Source organism: Elgaria multicarinata, chromosome 2, assembly GCF_023053635.1.
Source record: "Elgaria multicarinata webbii isolate HBS135686 ecotype San Diego chromosome 2, rElgMul1.1.pri, whole genome shotgun sequence".
Classification (NCBI taxonomy): domain Eukaryota; kingdom Metazoa; phylum Chordata; class Lepidosauria; order Squamata; family Anguidae; genus Elgaria; species Elgaria multicarinata.
Window position 1 is genome coordinate 54,129,139 of NC_086172.1, and position 18,352 is coordinate 54,147,490.

An 18,352-nucleotide genomic window follows, 5' to 3' on the forward strand; every position below is an offset into this window, starting at 1 on the left:
GAGCATCCAAGACGGTCAAAGGCATGGTGAGAGGCTCCTGTTTTCCACAGGTTCCACTACAGTGCCTTGTGCAAGAACGTCAACGATCTTGAGAATCTGTACTAGACATAATTCCAGCCACTACTCTATATTAATCCAATGCCTAATCCCAAATGTATCAGTGTTGTCTTTGGCTACACATCTGCAGACTATCAGGTTTTGTCCTTTGGACAAGAGAGGACAAATTTTATGTCTGCAAGGTAGAAGTTGTAACTCATATACTAAGGGCCTAATTTATAACCCACTGAGGCTCATCAAAAATTGAGATCCATGACAAATCTTCTGTTGATTTACTGAAGGGTCACTTTAGACATTAGAGTGAACACATGTAGGTCAGAGACAAAGCGCCATCACCAGTATTCCCCCATCCTATGCACATTTGTTCTGTGTTGTGTTGAGCTACCAATGGCTGCAATTCTCGAAACCAATTTCCATTTACTCCTGGAACAGACACACTATTTTCAAATGAAACTATTTAAGAAAAAGATGCTGGATATTCTATTCTCAAGCAGAGTTGAAAAGACACCTGGAAAAATGGAACATTTGGAACAGGATGTGTTTCTGTTTCTCCTCACATCACCCACAAGGACTTTATGAAAAACTAGAAATTTGTGGGAACACCGAAAAAAGAACTTTCTATGAAATATTCTCTTTTGGAAGGAGTTACATGCTTTTTAAAGCAAAGTTTGATTCACAATGTCTAGTATGACTTTTTATGTAAGGCAATCTGCATTACAGAATAATAATTCTCTAATGAAGAACTCAATTTTGTTATGATGTTTAACTCAATATCTAAATATGCTGCTAGTCATTAATACTGTGACTGTCAAACACACTTTTGTTTACTACAAAATGAATGGCTTCTATTACTTGCATTTTTTTTCTTACTTCCCAAGCTGGCAAAAAAATAAAGCTTATGAGCTTAGGTGGGTAGAATAGGATGCAGAATTGGGTATATTTACCATTTTGGTTGTACAAAATAAAGGCAGTTATACTTCTGAGGCTTCAATCTGAAGCATGCTTACCTTGCAGAAAGCCTCACTAAACAGAATAGGTCTTACTTCTGCATAAATATGCATAGTATTATTTTATGTAAGCTGCACTGAGAATCTTTTACCCTAAAAGATGGCCTACAATATCTAAGTAAATGACACTGTTTTGTAAGTTTCATAAAAATGCCAAAAAGTACTATTTTATATGTTAAGTTATAAAGGCTACATTTTATGTTGTTAACGCAGGAAAAAATAAGTTCAGGTTTGATAAAGAAGTAATATTTCAATTTCTGGTTTTTTTCCAGAAAAAACAACAACAAAATGGAATTTTCCATGCCTTCCAAACCTCTTGGAATTTTACATTTCTACTTATTTATTAATTAATTATTTATTACATTTATAGCCCACTTTCCCCCCCCTCTAAGGAACCCAAGCCGGTGTAGATAATCCTCCTCCTCCATTTTATTCTCACAACAACCTTGTAAGGAAAGTTGGGCTGAGAGTCTGTGACTGGCCTAAAGTCACCCAGTGAGCTTCTACGGCCAAGCAGGGACTAGAACCTGGGTCTCCCGACTTCCAGTCCAAAACTCTAGTCACTAGACCACATTGGCGCTTGTAAGCGAAAGAAAAAAACTAGCTTCACAAATGGAAAAAGGTATAGGGAAATGGATCAAGCTAACTATTTTATAGAATGGCCACCTACTTACTCAGCAGTAAAGATTAATACACCCTTTTCTTCAACTCAAAAAGGACCCATTTACATTAATTATTTGTAAATGGATTTCATTTCCATAAAGCCTGGAGCTGAGTCTATCTTGCCAGTTATATGAAGTCATATCAATTCTGTGCCAGTTTCAGCAGTATAAACGTAAGTCAAATAAGCTCCCTGCTCAAGTGGAGGATTTCATTCCAAGTGTTGCCCTTGAAGTCAACACCAGTACAAAAACTGTCTAAGATGAGCAAAGGAGCCTATATTAGCAATGTTCCGATGACACCAGAAACACATATAAATTCAACATTACCTTCTCTACAGTATGACTTGTTACAATGTAATGATATATGGGCTTAAAGCTGAAAAATAGTAAAGAAATAATGAACCTTACAAATCCCCTAACTGAAACTCCTCCTCCAAGGAACTTACTTAGGAAACCATATCCAAGAGCACATTGTATCTTCTAACCATATGCAATCAGATAAAAAATAAACGCAAAGAATATAAAAATGTCATTTGAGGCATGCAGACCACTGCTTGTCACATCTCTACATTCTACCTGTGGTCTTATTCAAACTTTGCCCAGACCAACTTTTTTAGTATGAAGCCCCTTAGCCCTAACCCCATTTCAGCCACATGTCAGCCTTCAAAGGTCCTTGGAATCACATTTCACAAGCTACCATCATGTTCTCCCTAATGACAGATATCCTTGTAGTCATACAATTTATCCCCAGATGCACAGTAAATACAGCGCCTGGTCTGCACTACTGTACCTTGGAATTAGGTCCTGTTGAAGCCAATAATACTTACTTCTGAATAATGGTGTACAGGATCAAGCTGTTACACAGCCTGTCAAATTCTAGTCTTACACTTCAGCCCAAATGTTTTGACGTAAGACACTCCCTTCCTATTATTATCTCACCACAACGTAAAAGGCACAGCATGAATTAATCTGAAGTGGCCACCATGAACTCTGCATTGGTTATAAAATGAGAGGTGGAGCTCTAAGGTAATACTAGGAAGGAGTGGGGAGGAATCACTCCTTTAAGCCAATTATTGTGTGGCATGCCATGCCAGAATCAAGTGCATCACAACCCTAAGAACTAATGCGCATTTGCTCTTGAGGAGCACTGCCTTACAGTGAATGCTTTATAAACCTTGGTCGATGAATGCAACACAACAGAATGCAACACAACAGAGGGGTCTTTTAATATGTTAGCTTGCATTTCTATGAAGGAAATTCACCGGCAGTAGATTTATACCCTCCGAGCTTTCCAGAGCTCTTTTCCAACAATGTGGAGGCATCTCCATACTATCCTCATCCATGCCAGCCAGCAGATCTAGGAGCTAGGATTGCTCTGCTAGTTTCCTATTATTTATTCATCAGCATTTGAGTGCGATTGAGATTCTCTGCTGGTTTACTATTTAGGCAATATTGCTGTTAGCATCAATTACAAACAACACAATTAACTGGTTGGAAATACAGAGTTCTTGATAATGTTCGTTTAGATAACTGAATGCTCCAGAAAGCCAATGAAGTGCAAGTTAGAAGATATGGAATATAACAGTTGTTCCTCAAAGACATGTCATGAAGGAGACAGAGACAGATGAACGAAGATCTCATCAACCTAAGTCTGTTTGTGAAGGGAATTAATAAGAAAGCCAACTTTATGAAGCAAACATTTTTTCCTGAACTGTGAGAAAAACTAGTAGCTTTGTTTGATTATCAGGTATAATTGATCTCCTTGCTCACTTTACAGATAATGCAGGAATTAAGAGGGACATTGTTGCTTGTAAAACCATACAGTTTTAATCATCAAATTTTATAGCCCAGTGCAGGTCCTACACAGGGTGTTCCAGGCCAACTTACTGTCATTTGTAAACAGTTTCAGTAAAGGGAAACTCGTTGCACAGGCCATGCTTACTCCTTATTTTTTCCCCTTCCAAGTAAATTCAGGCCACCCTCTTCCATTCTCATCACCAATAGCTGTATGGATATTGCCTATGGGACAACTGTTTATCATTCCCCTTAAAGGTTGAGAAATATCTGGCAGATTGTACAATACATTGCAAAGGTTACTCACTGTGCAGTCCTATACATATCTATTCAGAGGTAAACTGCATTGAGTTTAATAGGATGTAATCCAAGGTGTGTTCAGACTGCAGGCTTAGAACATTAGAACTTCTCTTGTTAAGCAAGATGTCCTGGAAGCATATAGCATGACTTGGTCTAGCTGTTATACTAATGCTATTTTAGTTCAAGCATTGACTTGGCAGCATGGAATAATTTTTTACTAATGGCCAACGGTTCCAGTAGCTCCGAAACACAACTACATGATTACTCAACTGATTATAAGTGTTTGCCACATGAAAGAGAATGACATTTGTAAACTTGCTTAGTACAATCAAAGCTTTAGTCTGCACCTGTGCCAAGCATGTAACAATAGTACTAAGAATGTATTCAAAATAGAACAATTACGGTCCACATCTATTTGCTCTTTATGTTATGCTAAAAATATTACTCTTCACCATACATAAAATCTCCCTATACATCCAAGATAGAAGTACTTATGCGTACATATTTGCAACATATAACAACAGTGTTTTAAGAATGAAGATACAATCATTGCTATTTTCCTTACAATAAGAAAAAAACACCCTCCTATCGCATGTACCAAACTATACTAATTAATTTGGGCTTTTCTATTCATTAACATTTTGGTTGAGCACTATCAAAATAATTAACATTTGAACATAAAATATCAAATTCATTTTCCACCACAGTAAATCATACCAGTCTCCCAAATCACTTTACATTTGGCCCACAAAATTCTAGGTACATTCTAATTTCTAGTAATTTCAATGAGATTTGAAGTGAAAACATTATCTCCTATGTTCATAATTACTTGGTCCTTGACAAAACACACAAATAAATGCTTATTAAGCATCAACTCATCTACATTCTAGAAATTACTAGGACTATTAGTAGTGTTACAATGAACAGTAATTATAAAAACATTAGCCGTATTTCAAAAAAGCTATAAGCCTAAACTACACAAGCACTGTGTACTGAATTTTACATTTACTCTTCTTTTTTGTTTGAAAAACCTTCTATTAAAAAAAGAAGAAGAAGAAGAAATATACCGAAGAAATTTTTCCAGGGTGAAAAAAAGTGTACTACTGTTGTCAACAACTCTTTAAATAGGCTAAGATCCAGACGGAATTCCATATGCACAGTTTTCAGGCCTGTCATTCCCACCCACAGCAGAATGAAGAGCTGATCCTGGAGGCTGAAGAATGTTCTATAAAAGCAATCAATATGGCACAAGGCTGAAAGCAGGACAGGAAATTTCCAAACTTTCCATATGTACTAAGAGGCTCTTTGAATTGCAGGCGTAGATCAGTGTTCAATATAACATTTAGAACCTCATGTTGACATTCTACTAGATAAGGCCAATTTCTTGCAGAGCTCTAAGAATCCAGCAGAGATTTTGTCATGAAAGGTTGATATATGAATCGATAGCATGCCTATTTTTATATTTAGAAGGCACATGTTTCTGTAACTATTGCCATTAGTCAGTCTAGTTAACAGATTTCCACTCTCTTTACTGTTCCAAAAATGCCTATAAAGAGAGTCAAGAGAGAGTATACACAGTTTGACACATATGATACGTTAGGCAAAAACTGTTTCAGATGTTTGGTACTACTGATAGGGGTTTCGGGGGTAACTAAGTCAATTACAGCTTTCTGGATCCTAGCCAGATTGCTGATGGACGGAGGGAAAATGTACTACTATAGCTATGATCTAGAAGACTATACATGGAACACCCACTACTTTCAACTCCCACTGGTCTGGGGAGTTTGGAGGGACACAGGGGGTCAAATATTTCTCGACAAGGGGAGGGTGTCTCTACCCTCTTTTTAGGCACACCACCATTTTTGGCTCTAAGAAAATCCATAAACCCAACATTATGTCATTATCATGCCTATCATATATGCCGCCATAAAACAGAATTATTAAATATATCTTAAATGTTTTCAGCAGCAGCAAATAATACATAAGATGGAATTGTAGGGCTTTTGGAATATGTGTAGAATGTACCATTCATCTACTTCTGATGGTTAGAATACATGAACTGTACATATTTGTAGTATTCCCCACACAAAGAAATGCCAGAGGAATCTTACAACTACCCTAAATAAGGATAAGAAATTCCACTACTGTTAAACTCATTTTCTAAACTAAAACAGAAAGCCTGTCAGGATTTTATTCAGCATGGTTCCTTATTTGATTTTTAATAAAACAAATTATTTTGTAGCCATGCAAATAAAGAAAAAATGTAGGCAGCTCTTTAAATACTGACTATTGCATAGACTAAATTTAGGATTCATACATTTTAACCGCAAGATGTCAAATTTCTGATAAAGACAAAAGAAGATTAATTCTGACTTCAGGAAGCACAAAGAAAGCTGTTAATTCAAGCTGTAGTAATCAAACAACAAGGTACAGTTCTTACAAAGACTGCATTCGGACAACACAATAGTCAAAGGAGGGGTAATAATCAATTCAACCGTTGTTTATCTGGGGGGTAATCCACACACAACATAAAAATAATCAAACATGGTGTGGATTAGGATCAGCCTTGAATTGACTATTAGTCCTCACTAAGTTGACTCACTCATCCCCCACCCTCTCTCTCCTCCTAGTCCTCCTGCTAGTATCCCACCAGCCATTGCTCCTGAAAATCTATCCTGCCAGCTGGACTAGAGCAGCCACCATCACTTTGGCTACTCTTGCTTGTGAATCTGTGGCTGAAGAAATAACCAATTGTGGCTGAGGAAATAACCAATAGTGCCCTCCACATGACACAATAACCAACGCTGGTTCAAATAGCCAACTCTGCACAGCGTTGGTTATTTGAGCCAAATAACCAACCGTTGGTTAAAAAAACCTCCCTCCACACAACACGATAACCCACGGTGAGTTAAATAACTGACACTCAACTATTTAAACCACTGTTGGTTATCATGTTGTCTGAACCCAGTCAAAGAGTCCATTTGTCTTTGAAATGGGCATCTTGATGGACTTATGTGATCTAGAGTAGGAAAATGCTCCAAGGGCAAACATTGCTGTCCACTGTTTAAGCTAAGCAGGATGCAACCTAGTCAGCATCTGGATGGAAGACTGCCTGGGACCCACACGTTAAGTAAGTAATTAATACTTAAATCACCCAGAGAGGAGTGGCTTTGCAATGGCAACCATATGACCGTGCTCATAGTTTAAGATCTGTTTTGGAGTCCCTGGCCCTTTCTACACCTAAGGATTATCCCAGGAAAATGGAGGGATCATCCCTACCTGCTCCCAGGATCCCCTGTGTGTCGTTTGGATGCACAGGGATGATCCCGGGACAATCCCTGGAAAAAAGGCAGGTGTAAAAACAGCCCCTGTTAGGAGGTTAGGTTGGTAAGCATATGGGCAAGGCCTTCTCTGTAGCAACGCACCAACTTTAGGATAGAGGAACACATTCCCTATAGAGGATAGATTGGCTCCTTCATTGTTTCGTTTTAGGCGAGCCACTGACACTTTGTTCCACCTGGGATTTGAATATTTTAAAGCATATTTAAGCAAATACCTGAACTTGCTGAGATTCCAACTAATTTAATTGGAAGAGTATTAAGCAATGCCTATAATATTTTTCAGATATGAAAGCCAAAAATATGTACAGGTTCTAATACATGGAAGAGTCACTTTATATGTTACCAGACCAGAGTGATTGCTGGCTCCTTTTGACTTCTTGCCACACTGCTTGAGTAACATCTAAATTGGAGACTTACGTGAGACAGAATCATAATAGTGCTGGGTCTCCTGTTGAGGACTGCAGTGCTGCTGTGGTTACATCCCAACAATCTGCTGATTACATACACACTGGATTGCCACACTAGTGTGTACGGAAGCCACAGGGAAATAGCAACCCAGATACTCTATTAATATTTAAATTGGCTCATTAAGAAAGCTACTATGCACTGAAGAGTCATCCCATTCTTTCATCATACAGATCTCTATTCAGTGGATGTTAATCCAATCCAGTGACTTCCTTCAGGCTCAAGGGTTCCAGGACAGGCAATGTAGGGATGTCGGTTTTTGTGAAATCCATCTTGTGTTTGTTTCAGAAGTTTCAATTAACCTCTGTTCAGTGTTATATCATAACACAGTTTGATTTTGAATTGGTTCAGTAAACCATCATTAAGACTAACTACATTTTGTCTGATATAACTGAAACTGGTAACACCTCATATAAATGAGGAAGTGGACTCAGTCTAGTCAATGAACGTTTATACTATAATAAACCAGTTAGACTTTAAGATGCCACAATATTATTTTTGCTGCAATACAGATTAACACAGACTAACACGGCTACCACTATGGAAATTGTAAGAGTTCAGTTAACACAGTAACATGTTGTTAAACTAAAACAGTAAAAAAAAAACGTTTCTGAATGCATCCTCTCAGATGGCAGTGGAACCACGCAATCCAGAAGTTCAACATGCTTGTTCTCGTAACTCTAAAATATGATTTATATGTGTTATGTCTAAACCACTGTGTGGAAACAACTCAACACCAATTCAAAGTTTAGGAAGCTGGCTTGTTTTCACTAAGCAGAGTTAAGATTAAACACAATTTAGCACTCAGACATAACACTAAAATGGAAGTGGAAGCATCTGATCTTCTCCTCATGGATGCACTGGAAAAGAGGGGATGGGGAGCACCCAAGCTCATGTTTGCATGTGGACTGATGGTTTACTGAACATGTTGCATGAATCCCTCTTCCTACCTTCTGTTAAATTAACAATCTCATTGATTTCAACTATGTAGAACAGAAACTAATTCATGAGTTTATTCAATGGTGGCTAGCAGGAAACACTTCTGCTCATGCAAGATGTGAGACCCAATTTTTGCCTCTAATGAATGCAGTCCTCCAGGACATACACCGTACTGTTCCAGAGAGTCCTCCAACTCTTAGGAGAAGCTTTCCAGGGACTATGGGAAGCTGCACTGGGTTGGTGTAGTCAGTGAACATCCTATGCTCCACCTTACATAAGTGGAAGTGCTTTCCATTTGTGCAAGTCCACCACTGCATACAACCCCTACAGTACTTCCAGGTTTTATAGATCATTTCAAATTCACAAAATAAAAACTATTTGATTCATAACAGGCCTTATCTATTTGATGAATGAGAGCTACATAAGCTATGGCATCACAAACCATTAAATCATTGTACTATGTAAATGTATTTTTCCAGGAAAGCTGTGTAAGAAATCATGGGAATCACAAATATAAAGTACATATAATATATATAATCTGGCCATTTATGGAATTTTAAGACCACTGGTTTTAAGAAGAGATGGGTTAGGCCCCAATCCAATGCATACTACCTGGAAGTAAGTCCCACTGAGTTCAATGGGAATTACCTCTGAGTAGACATAAACTGAACTGCACAGTGAAGTACATATTTAATCCTACCAGAACTCAAAACTACCCCTCTTTGCAGGATCATGCCCTATATTGTATAATTATTTGTAGTTACATATACATATGTGTAAATAACCATTCTGCTTAGTGTAACATCCAACGTGATGAAGAGATCTGGAGTTTGCAAAAGCTTACTTACAATTTAGTACATTTTTGGTTGATCCTAATAAATATATTGTCTGATTTTGGAATTTCTTACGGACCAACACGGCTTTTATTTATCTATGCAAGTTTCTATGCCATAATTAGTGAATCCTAAAATGAAGTTCACCATGTTGGTCCATAGGAAATTCTAAAATCTGGCAATGTCTGGCAATCACCAAGAGACTAAAGGTAAGCAGATCCAAAAGAGCCAACATTTCTGAAAGTATAATTTAAAGTTTTAACATCCAGAGTGGGCCAAAGATAGCGAGGATCTACTTACAGATTGGCAACATTTCTGACTCTCAGTCACTTAACAATAGCAACAACAAAAATGTTTTCCCTCTCCCCAAAATTAGCATCACTGATCTGTATATGCTATGTTTGTCCAGAGGGATGCAGTAGGTAATTGAATTCACTCCCTGAATTTTAAATTTGGTTCACCCCCTCAAGTCACTATTTTGCACCTTATTGTGAACCTGAGGATTCTAATATTGTACTTTTATATTGTACTTTATATTATGGTTTTATACTGTTGTTTTATACTTTGAATGGTTTTAATTTTTGTGAACCGCCCAGAGAGCTCTGGCTATTGGGCGGTATAGAAATGTAATAAATAAATAAATAATAAATAATAAAAAACACCAAAGTAGATCACACACAAGCCTAAAGTCTGCCTTTCATCATTCAGTGCTACATATCTACTGTCTATAATATCAGCCATCCACAAATACATGAAGCCAGACCACTTAGAGATTCATATCCTTACATTCACTGTCTCATTGCTTAACTTCAAAACTGCATATGTGAATCACAGTACAGCTTGAGATGATGCCAGATAATACAGATCTTCTGTTTGTGATGCTAGATCTGTAATTGCTCATTCAAATGTGCAAACTGAGAGTCAGGAAAGCAGAGAGTTTCTAAAAAGACACCAACCAATGGTTAAAAATATTGCCTGAGTATAGCAATCTAGTTACTTTACCAAATCAAAACACATCAACATTCTTTGCCTCTAAAGATTTTTATTATGACACATCTGGCAATTATAAGCATCAATACATCATTACTTGAGAACCAGTTAATGGCCTCACTTTGCCTCATTTCTCATTCACATGTATAAGTTACCTGATGTTGTATCAAGTGATGTACATGGCGGTGCAAAATCACCCTTGCATCCTGATCCGATGCATGTTTACTCAGAAGTAAATCCCACTATGTTCAGTGGGGCTTTGTCCCAAGAACATGTGCATGCTCTCTAGCTCCCTAGCAGCAAACTTAAGGCTGAAATCATATACACACTCGTGAGAATGGTCGAATGGTTGATTGTATATGTATACAACAGACCAATCAAATAATGACTTAAATCCAAGGACACACAAGTCTAGTTCTGGGACTTCGCCTTGCGGTCCTTCCCACTTCATCCTCCTACACGCCTCCCAAATCTCAAAGCAGATGGGCATTGGGCTACAAGGGAGAGGGGAAAACATCCTGTATATCTCACCAATACCCTTTTATTATCATGTTATGTCTTAGAAACCTTTATAAGTCCCTTTTAGCTCCATCGTTCAAAATAGACTTAACTTTAATGAGACTTATTTTGATTTCAAAAGAAGTGACTTCAGAAAAAGGTATTACCAAACACTCAACACAACCAAATAATAATAATAATAATAATAAGGCTTCCCCATGCTTAAGTTCTATCAGAAAGAGAGACTTGTCTCCATCAGGTGCTAAATTTATTTTATTTATTTTTTATTAATAGTATTTATATACCACTTAATATAATAAAAGCTCTAAGTTGAATAAAAGAAATGTTATGCCCCAAGATAGTATAAACTAAAGATTATATTTATTCTTCTACAACAACCACAGATAAACATTTTTAAGTCGCAAGATGGTATTCAGGATAGAATCTGCAGGATTCTTCCGCAACCTGTAACCATCAAAATATGTTGGACTACCACTCCCATCATGCTGGTTGGATGATGGGGGTTGTTGTCCAACACACCTTGAGAGCACCCAGGTGAGGAAAGCTGGTTCAGAGTACTACATAAAATACCTGCATGAATTAGTCTTTATGTCACTAATACAAGTTTATAGTAAATGTATTTACGATCAATGCCTAATAGCGTCATATGTTTACCCAGAAGTAATCCCCACTGTGTTCAATGGTGTTTCCTTTCAGGTAAGCATGCAATAAATACTGTGGTGTGGAATTTATTCTGTGTGCAACAAACACTGTGGGATTTACGTCTGTGTAAATTATACATTTACTCAGGATTGCACTGTGTTTTGCATCCATCTTTCCTTAAATTAGATACACTGCATGCAACACCCTCCATCTATTCATTTCGGATGCAAGTCTTCTCTTCAGTGAGAAGAGCATCTTGCTCAGGTTCACAGATGAAATGCTCTACATTGAACTGTGGGAAGCAACATGTGGAATTCACAGGAAAATATACATACACATTCAAACATTTGCAGGTATCTCAAATTACTGAAAATGGCCGGAAAGGTGAACCATTGGACCTGTCATATAAAAAGGTGTTGATATGGTTTTGCATCTTTAACTATCATTCACCAAGAATATTTCACAGCTTACATTTAGCAATGCCAAATAAACCGTCCGGCTAAAATCGTTGGCACTAGATAGCCCTAAATCCAAATGTCTGAACTGCGCTATTTGTAGTTACTGAGGTGTATACTTAGTCTCGTCTTTGAGCTTTCTAATGGAAAATCAATTAAAACCAGGGTGTCTCATTAATTAAAATTAATACAGCTGCACCTCAAAGATCCACATTTATATGTCTTTATGCTTTTTGAACTGAGTTAATTAGCCATCAAGCTGTACAATATGTTCCAGTCTGTGGGAAAAGTTAAATAAAAATCACTTTGTTCAATAATTAAAGGAATCTCTTTCTCTCTCCCTCTCTCCTCGATGGCATTATTATCTGGGAGAACTCAGCCTCGAATGCATTTGTGTAGCGCCAGCTCCAAACTTCCCCGAGAGAGGCGTGCATTTTATTTCCTGCCCTTTCCAGCCCGCCTGCACTTGGTCAACACCTTGGACCATTAACTGTCATGACACGATTGCAGCGCCAAGTAAAAGCCAGACACAAGACCGGGGTGTGGGGGGCGACCGCGCTCTTGATCGTGCACTTGGTAAGCGCCGATCAATTTCCCCAACATTTCATCTGTTGCTGCAGATCCCGCTTGGAAACGCAGCAGCCGACAAAGCCGAAGCTCCTCTCCCAGACAGCGACGTGCCTCATCCTCTCCCACCCCGACCCTCCTTTCCCTTTTGTGCTCGCGAAAACAAGCCCGGACAGACCGAAGCCTTCCACTCACCGGTTCGGTGACCAGACCCCCGCCTCCGGCCAGCCGCCCCATCCCACGAGCGCACAATGCAGCGAGGCTGGCGGCGTGCACTGCAGTCCTGCGATGGAACAACGCTCAGCCTCTCAGACACTCCAGCCAGCCAATGAGGGCGCGGGCAGCCACGCTAAATTCTTGGGCGGCTTCGCCATTGGCTGCCCAATTAGCGTGGCTTGGCTGATCAGAGTGCGCTGAGACGCGCTGCAGGGCTTGTCGCCCGAGTTTAAAGAGGGAGAGAGCAAGAACAAGTCTTTGCACGGCAGGGCTTTAGCAGACAATGCATCGCGTCGAGAGCAGCACCGTGGCTCTTCCAGGGTTAAGTGGGTTTAAAATACCATCGCTCTGGACGGGTTGCACTTCACCGAAGCTCTGAAAGTCTTCCATTTCCGCATAAGGATACACACACATGCACAGAGATACACTACAAACCTTCATACGGGTTCGCAACCTCTGCCCAGCCCGCGAGCTGCAATCACTCCCGACCGCCCCCCAAACGTTTCCAGCTCCCCAAGCCGTCCTGATCTTAACCACCACCCGACGAAGGGACGAGGGCAGCGTTGGGGGTTACCCTACGGCGACGGCCAACCCCTCTCTCGCTGCAGCCACCATGATGAGAGGTGGCTTTCACACAGGGGCTCCTGAGCCCGGCGCCGATCCACTTCCCTAGTAACGGAGGGAAGAACCTTTCCCTGGCAGCCACCACTCTCCCTCCGCCCCTTCAAGCTTGTGGCACAAGGTGCTGGGAAAGTCTGGAACTGTCTTCTCCTGATCCAACAGGCCAATTGTGACAACCAATCGGAGCCACCTTTCCCAGCAGGCAAGTAAAATCCCTTCCTGCCCAAATTTCTTTCCCATGACTCCTTCCCTGTACATCTTTAACCTCTCATCCTCTACTCGGGCCATCCTAGATGAAGCTTCACCTGTTGACTCCTTATGCTCTTTCCTCTTCTGAGTATCTTCTTTGCCCTCTTTCCTTTTTACCATCACAAGGAGGTGGGGGACGGGAAACACGTTTCCTTACTGTGGCTTCGCCGCTCACGCTTTTATCCCTCATTACTTCCTGTTTCTCAAGGAGAGGAAAGAGGAAGTAAACAACTTGCACATGGCCCATTCAGTGAGCGGTTTTGATCGCGCCACTTTTCCTAAACACAGCAGGAAATTGTGACACATTCCTTTCTGTGTTTTTTAAAAGGATTTGGGAGCTGCAGGCAGCGGGAGGTGGATGTTGTGCTCTAAAGGACGCACGCAGATCCGTAAGTGGGCAGTAGCGTGCATGTGATAAAACACTTGTCTGATGAACCTCCGTCTCCCTTGTCCGCTGCATCCTTGTGCACTTTGCGCCGTCTGATCTTTGTCCAAATCCAACTTCAAATCCTTATATACTTACAGATCTGCTTCTGTGATCAACCAATGGCATTAACTACAGATACTGCCCAAATAATCTCAAATGAACAGTTCAACTCTTCAAAGCAGGGCCAGTGTCCAGGGGCAGAAGGGATAGATATCTGCCAAGGCTCTCAATGCCTGTGGGAAGCCCACTGGCACCTACCACAGCTAGATTTCTATGAAAACCAGCAGCCAGCAGCAGAGGAGCCCCTGTGTTACCGCCACACTACTACCTTATTGACACCACTATCACCTGCTCATGCTTGCCCGAACTAGACTCAAAGCTCCATCCAATGAGCGTTTTACTGCACACTCATTACTGGGCACTCACGGATTGCTCACATGACGTCGTCTGCCTCTCACACTTCTTCCGCCCCTTCTGGCCTTCATTGCACCCCAAAAAATCCCAGAAAAAGTCTAGTTGCTGCTGTCTCCTACCAGACTGAATGGGCCTAATGACTTCCTGTCATTAGGAAGTGACGTTGGAGCGATGATAGAGAAGTGAAGGGAGCCGCGCATTTCGACTTAGACATGAAATGGCTTTCAGAGAGCAGGTGCAGAGCCAGCCCTGCCATTCAGCAGAGTGAGGTGGCTGCCTCAGACAGCAAATGCTGAGGGGATGGCAGTGCAGCAGTGAGGTGTTGGAAGGCAGAACTGTCCCTTCTCCAGTACTGAAGCAAAACTACTCAATCGCATTGGTCAGTTTCCATATATGGAATGGGATGAAGGGAGAAATTTTATCCTTCACTTCAGGCAGCAAAATGTCTGGGCAAGTGTTAATGGATCTCTTGGCCATCCACCCAAATGGGCAAAAAGAGCAGCTGTTTGCTTGCTCACCTCTCCTCTTCCAGTGGCAGTGGGGATTGAGCCCAGCACTGCCACCCAGAAAAAGGCGAAAAGGGGTGGCAGCTCATTGCCTACCCAAACAAGTGATCAGATGGCCTTCCCTTGATCACCCTCTTAGCACCACAATGGCTGACCTATAACAGAAGTGGCCAACTCCTCTGCCTTTATACTCCCTCTTTCCTTTTGGGCAGTGCAGTGTAGAGGGCTGGATCCAATCCAAAGGAGAAGCCACGTCTCAGCTTGCCTGAAAGCCCTCTCCATGTGCAGAGTTCTTGAGACTGGACCTGCTGCCATGGTGCTGGTGCTGGTGCAGTGTGAAGGTGGAGGACTGGGAGGAAGCCATCAAGGACATATTGCCAAAGGCTCCCCATCATCTGAAACAGGCCCTGCTTCAAAATATATCACTATATGCCGATGTAGGGGAAAAACGCACCAGTAAGCGTGGATGCTAAATAGAGAAATCAACTCTGGTGCTTGATAAATGTGTTAAAAGTTATTTTATTCTTTAAATCCAAAAATGTTCTGGTGCTTGATAAACATGTTTATCAAGCACCAGAGTTGATTTCTCTTTTTAGCATCCACGCTCAAAATATATCACACAACAATTCTCCTTCTAGATGCCTCTTTAATGAGAAAAAGTTTTTTTAACTGACCAAGTTAAGGAGTTTTTTGTTGAGCCAAATTAGATGTGACAATAAGTGCGGCACTTAGAATCACAGAAACATAGAGCAGTACATTTGGAAGGCCATCGAGTCCAACCCCGGCTCAGTGCAGGAATCCACAGTTAAGCATCCCTGACAGATGGCTGTCCAGCTGCCTCTTGAGTGCCTCTAGTGTGGGAGAGCCCAGTATCACACTAGGTAATTGCTGCTTCATCTTGAACACAACAACAAATTAATAAGCGTAGGGTGGAGCAATTTTCATTGGACTGCAGGAAACAAGAAGGCAGGTTTAACCCTTTCTCCATCATAGTCCTGACCAAAAAAAACCCTATATTCCTCCCCATTCCTCCTGCTCCAGGAGGGAAGCTTGTATTGGTGCCATTTCTCTCATGGCTGTACACGGAGGCTGAAGGGCAGTCAGATTGAAGGGCTAGCCTGCTGAAGCAGCAGATTTGGGGTACTATTAAAGGGTATCTACATGTCAGTTATTTAGCATAGTATTCTATTTTTATCACCCTTGGTGGTGTTGGGGAGAGCATTTGGATTTTCTGCCTCAAACATCAAGTGTGTTGGGCCACCTCTGGAAATAGCTTCTAGGTAGCTTTGAGCTCTGATGTTTATCTTTCCCCCCTTATTCTGATTGAGGTATTGGAAACTTCAGGTTCTGAAGACTGAAGGATACTGACAAACCTAAATAAGCAGAGTGCATTGATCTCTGTAGCAGTACATAATTCAATCCAGGCAGTGGGAAAGAGTGTGAACAATTCATTGGCTGTTGGATAAATCAACACAGGAAGCTAGCCAGTTTATATAACTAGGCCACAGGGATTTCTCGGGTTTCTCCCACGAATGAAATCACAGGTCTCTAGCATCTTGCAGAAGTGAGCAGCCAAAATGTAAGGGAAAAATCTTGTTCATTGGTCATGTTTTATTTGTCCTTACATAAATTTTAATTAAACTGAACACAAAATCTTGGCCCAATCCTTGATGTTCACTCTGGAGTCACCTAAAGAGGAAAAGTCTGTTCTTTTCAGAACTTTCTCATACTATATAGTGTGTGTGTGTGTGTGTGTGTAATCACATGGACTAATTCAGGCCAGCAGGTTAGATCAGCCTTCCTTAACCTGGCATCCTCCAAATGTTTTGTACTACAACTCCCAACACTGGCCATGCTGACTGAGGCTGCTGGGAGTTGAAGGCACCAGGTTGGGGTAGGCTGGATTAGATCAGCCTGTTCAGACAACACACTAAACCTTGATGGTTAAACATTTTGAGTTAAGCATTATGGCTTAGTGTGTCATGTGAACCATTCCTAACCATGATGGCTACATAACCATGGTTTAAGCACTCTCCTTACTTCTGTATTAAGCCATCTTCATTAGCTTCCAGATTGTTTTGGGGCTCACTTTAAAGTGTTAATTCTGGCTGTCATTGGGCTCCAATTCTCTTCAGCATCAGCCAGAGTGACCGGTGGTCAGGGATGATGGGAGTTGTACTCCAACAACATCTGGAAAGCCACAAGTTCACCTCTGCCCTAAATTATTTGGGGCCAGGATCCCTTAGGAACTATCCCCTCTCATATGAACTTATCCAAATACTGAGATGGACATCAAAGTCCCTGCCTCTGTGTGGGTGAGGTGGGTGGGGTTCAAAAGTTCTATAGTCACTTGTCTACAGAATACATCTGATTCTCTTTTATTAATTTCTAATTGTTTGTATTCAGCTTTTCATCTAAAAAAAATCTTTGAAGTGGCTAAGAGTAACAGCATCTGTAAAAACAATCTAAACACAAGATGAAACAGATGAACAATGCAATATGGACTTAAAGCATTTCAGTAGAAAGAGACAAAGGTAAAGTTGTTTTCACTGAATGCCAGAAGGCAAGTAAAGATGGGTCCAGGAGGACTTCCCTGAGAAGGGCTGTCTGGAGTCTTCATGCCACAACAAAAATGGTACCAGCTCTCTTGTATCTAACTGCTAAACTTCAAATGGTGGGCAATCAAAGAGCAGGGCCTCTGATGTCTATTGATATGTTCGTCTCTTGCAGCAAAAACAAAAAAGAAACTTCTGGCACCTTAAAGACTAACAAATTTATTTTTATTGATTTATTTAAAGTTGTTCCCCAATTGGCTTTTTTTTAGTATTGCCATTTGATCTATGTCCATGTATTCAGTTTCCATAGACTGACCTGTTTGCTCTGTGTAGAATGCAGAAGGGCATTTCTGGCAGAAGATAGGATTCATCCCAATGTAAGCAAGTGAATGAATAGGTGACATTAAGTTCTCCACACAGACAGATGCTACAGATGACCAACTGCCCAGAAAAATGGGCAAAAATTACTGCTTGGCAAATAGCATCTTGTATTCATCTGTAAAAAATCAAAGCCAAGAGCAAAGCACTCTTCCTTATCACAAATCCCCCATGATACCCAAACTACAGAATGTAAACCACAGTTAAAAGTGGTGCTAACACAGTTTTAACTAAGGCTTTAGCTAGACCAGCAGTTTTCCCAGGCTGATACCTGGGATCACCCGTGCGTCCAGATAACGCACAGGGGATCCCAGGATCAGGGAGGGATGATCCCTCCCTGGCTCCAGGATAAAGCTCTTCACTTTTGGCCCGGTTTTTCCCGTGGTCTAGGGCTGGTGGCCGGATTCCGCGACTT

The 18,352-nt window shown here is 40.8% G+C and overlaps 1 protein-coding gene across 2 annotated transcripts in view; it reads right to left on the reverse strand.

Moving 5' to 3' along the window:
* Nucleotides 1-13,356, reverse strand: part of LYPD6 (LY6/PLAUR domain containing 6) — a 61,626-nt gene extending 48,270 nt beyond the window's left edge. Inside the window, exon 1 of one of the 2 annotated variants that reach the window (XM_063116577.1) lies at nucleotides 13,325-13,356. The gene's annotated coding sequence lies outside the window, so the exon portion shown is untranslated. Of the gene's footprint in view, nucleotides 1-12,766; nucleotides 12,825-13,324 lie in introns of those variants that run through there. The other variant, XM_063116576.1, reaches the window with a different exon arrangement.
* Between the last annotated feature and the right edge of the window lie 4,996 nt (nucleotides 13,357-18,352).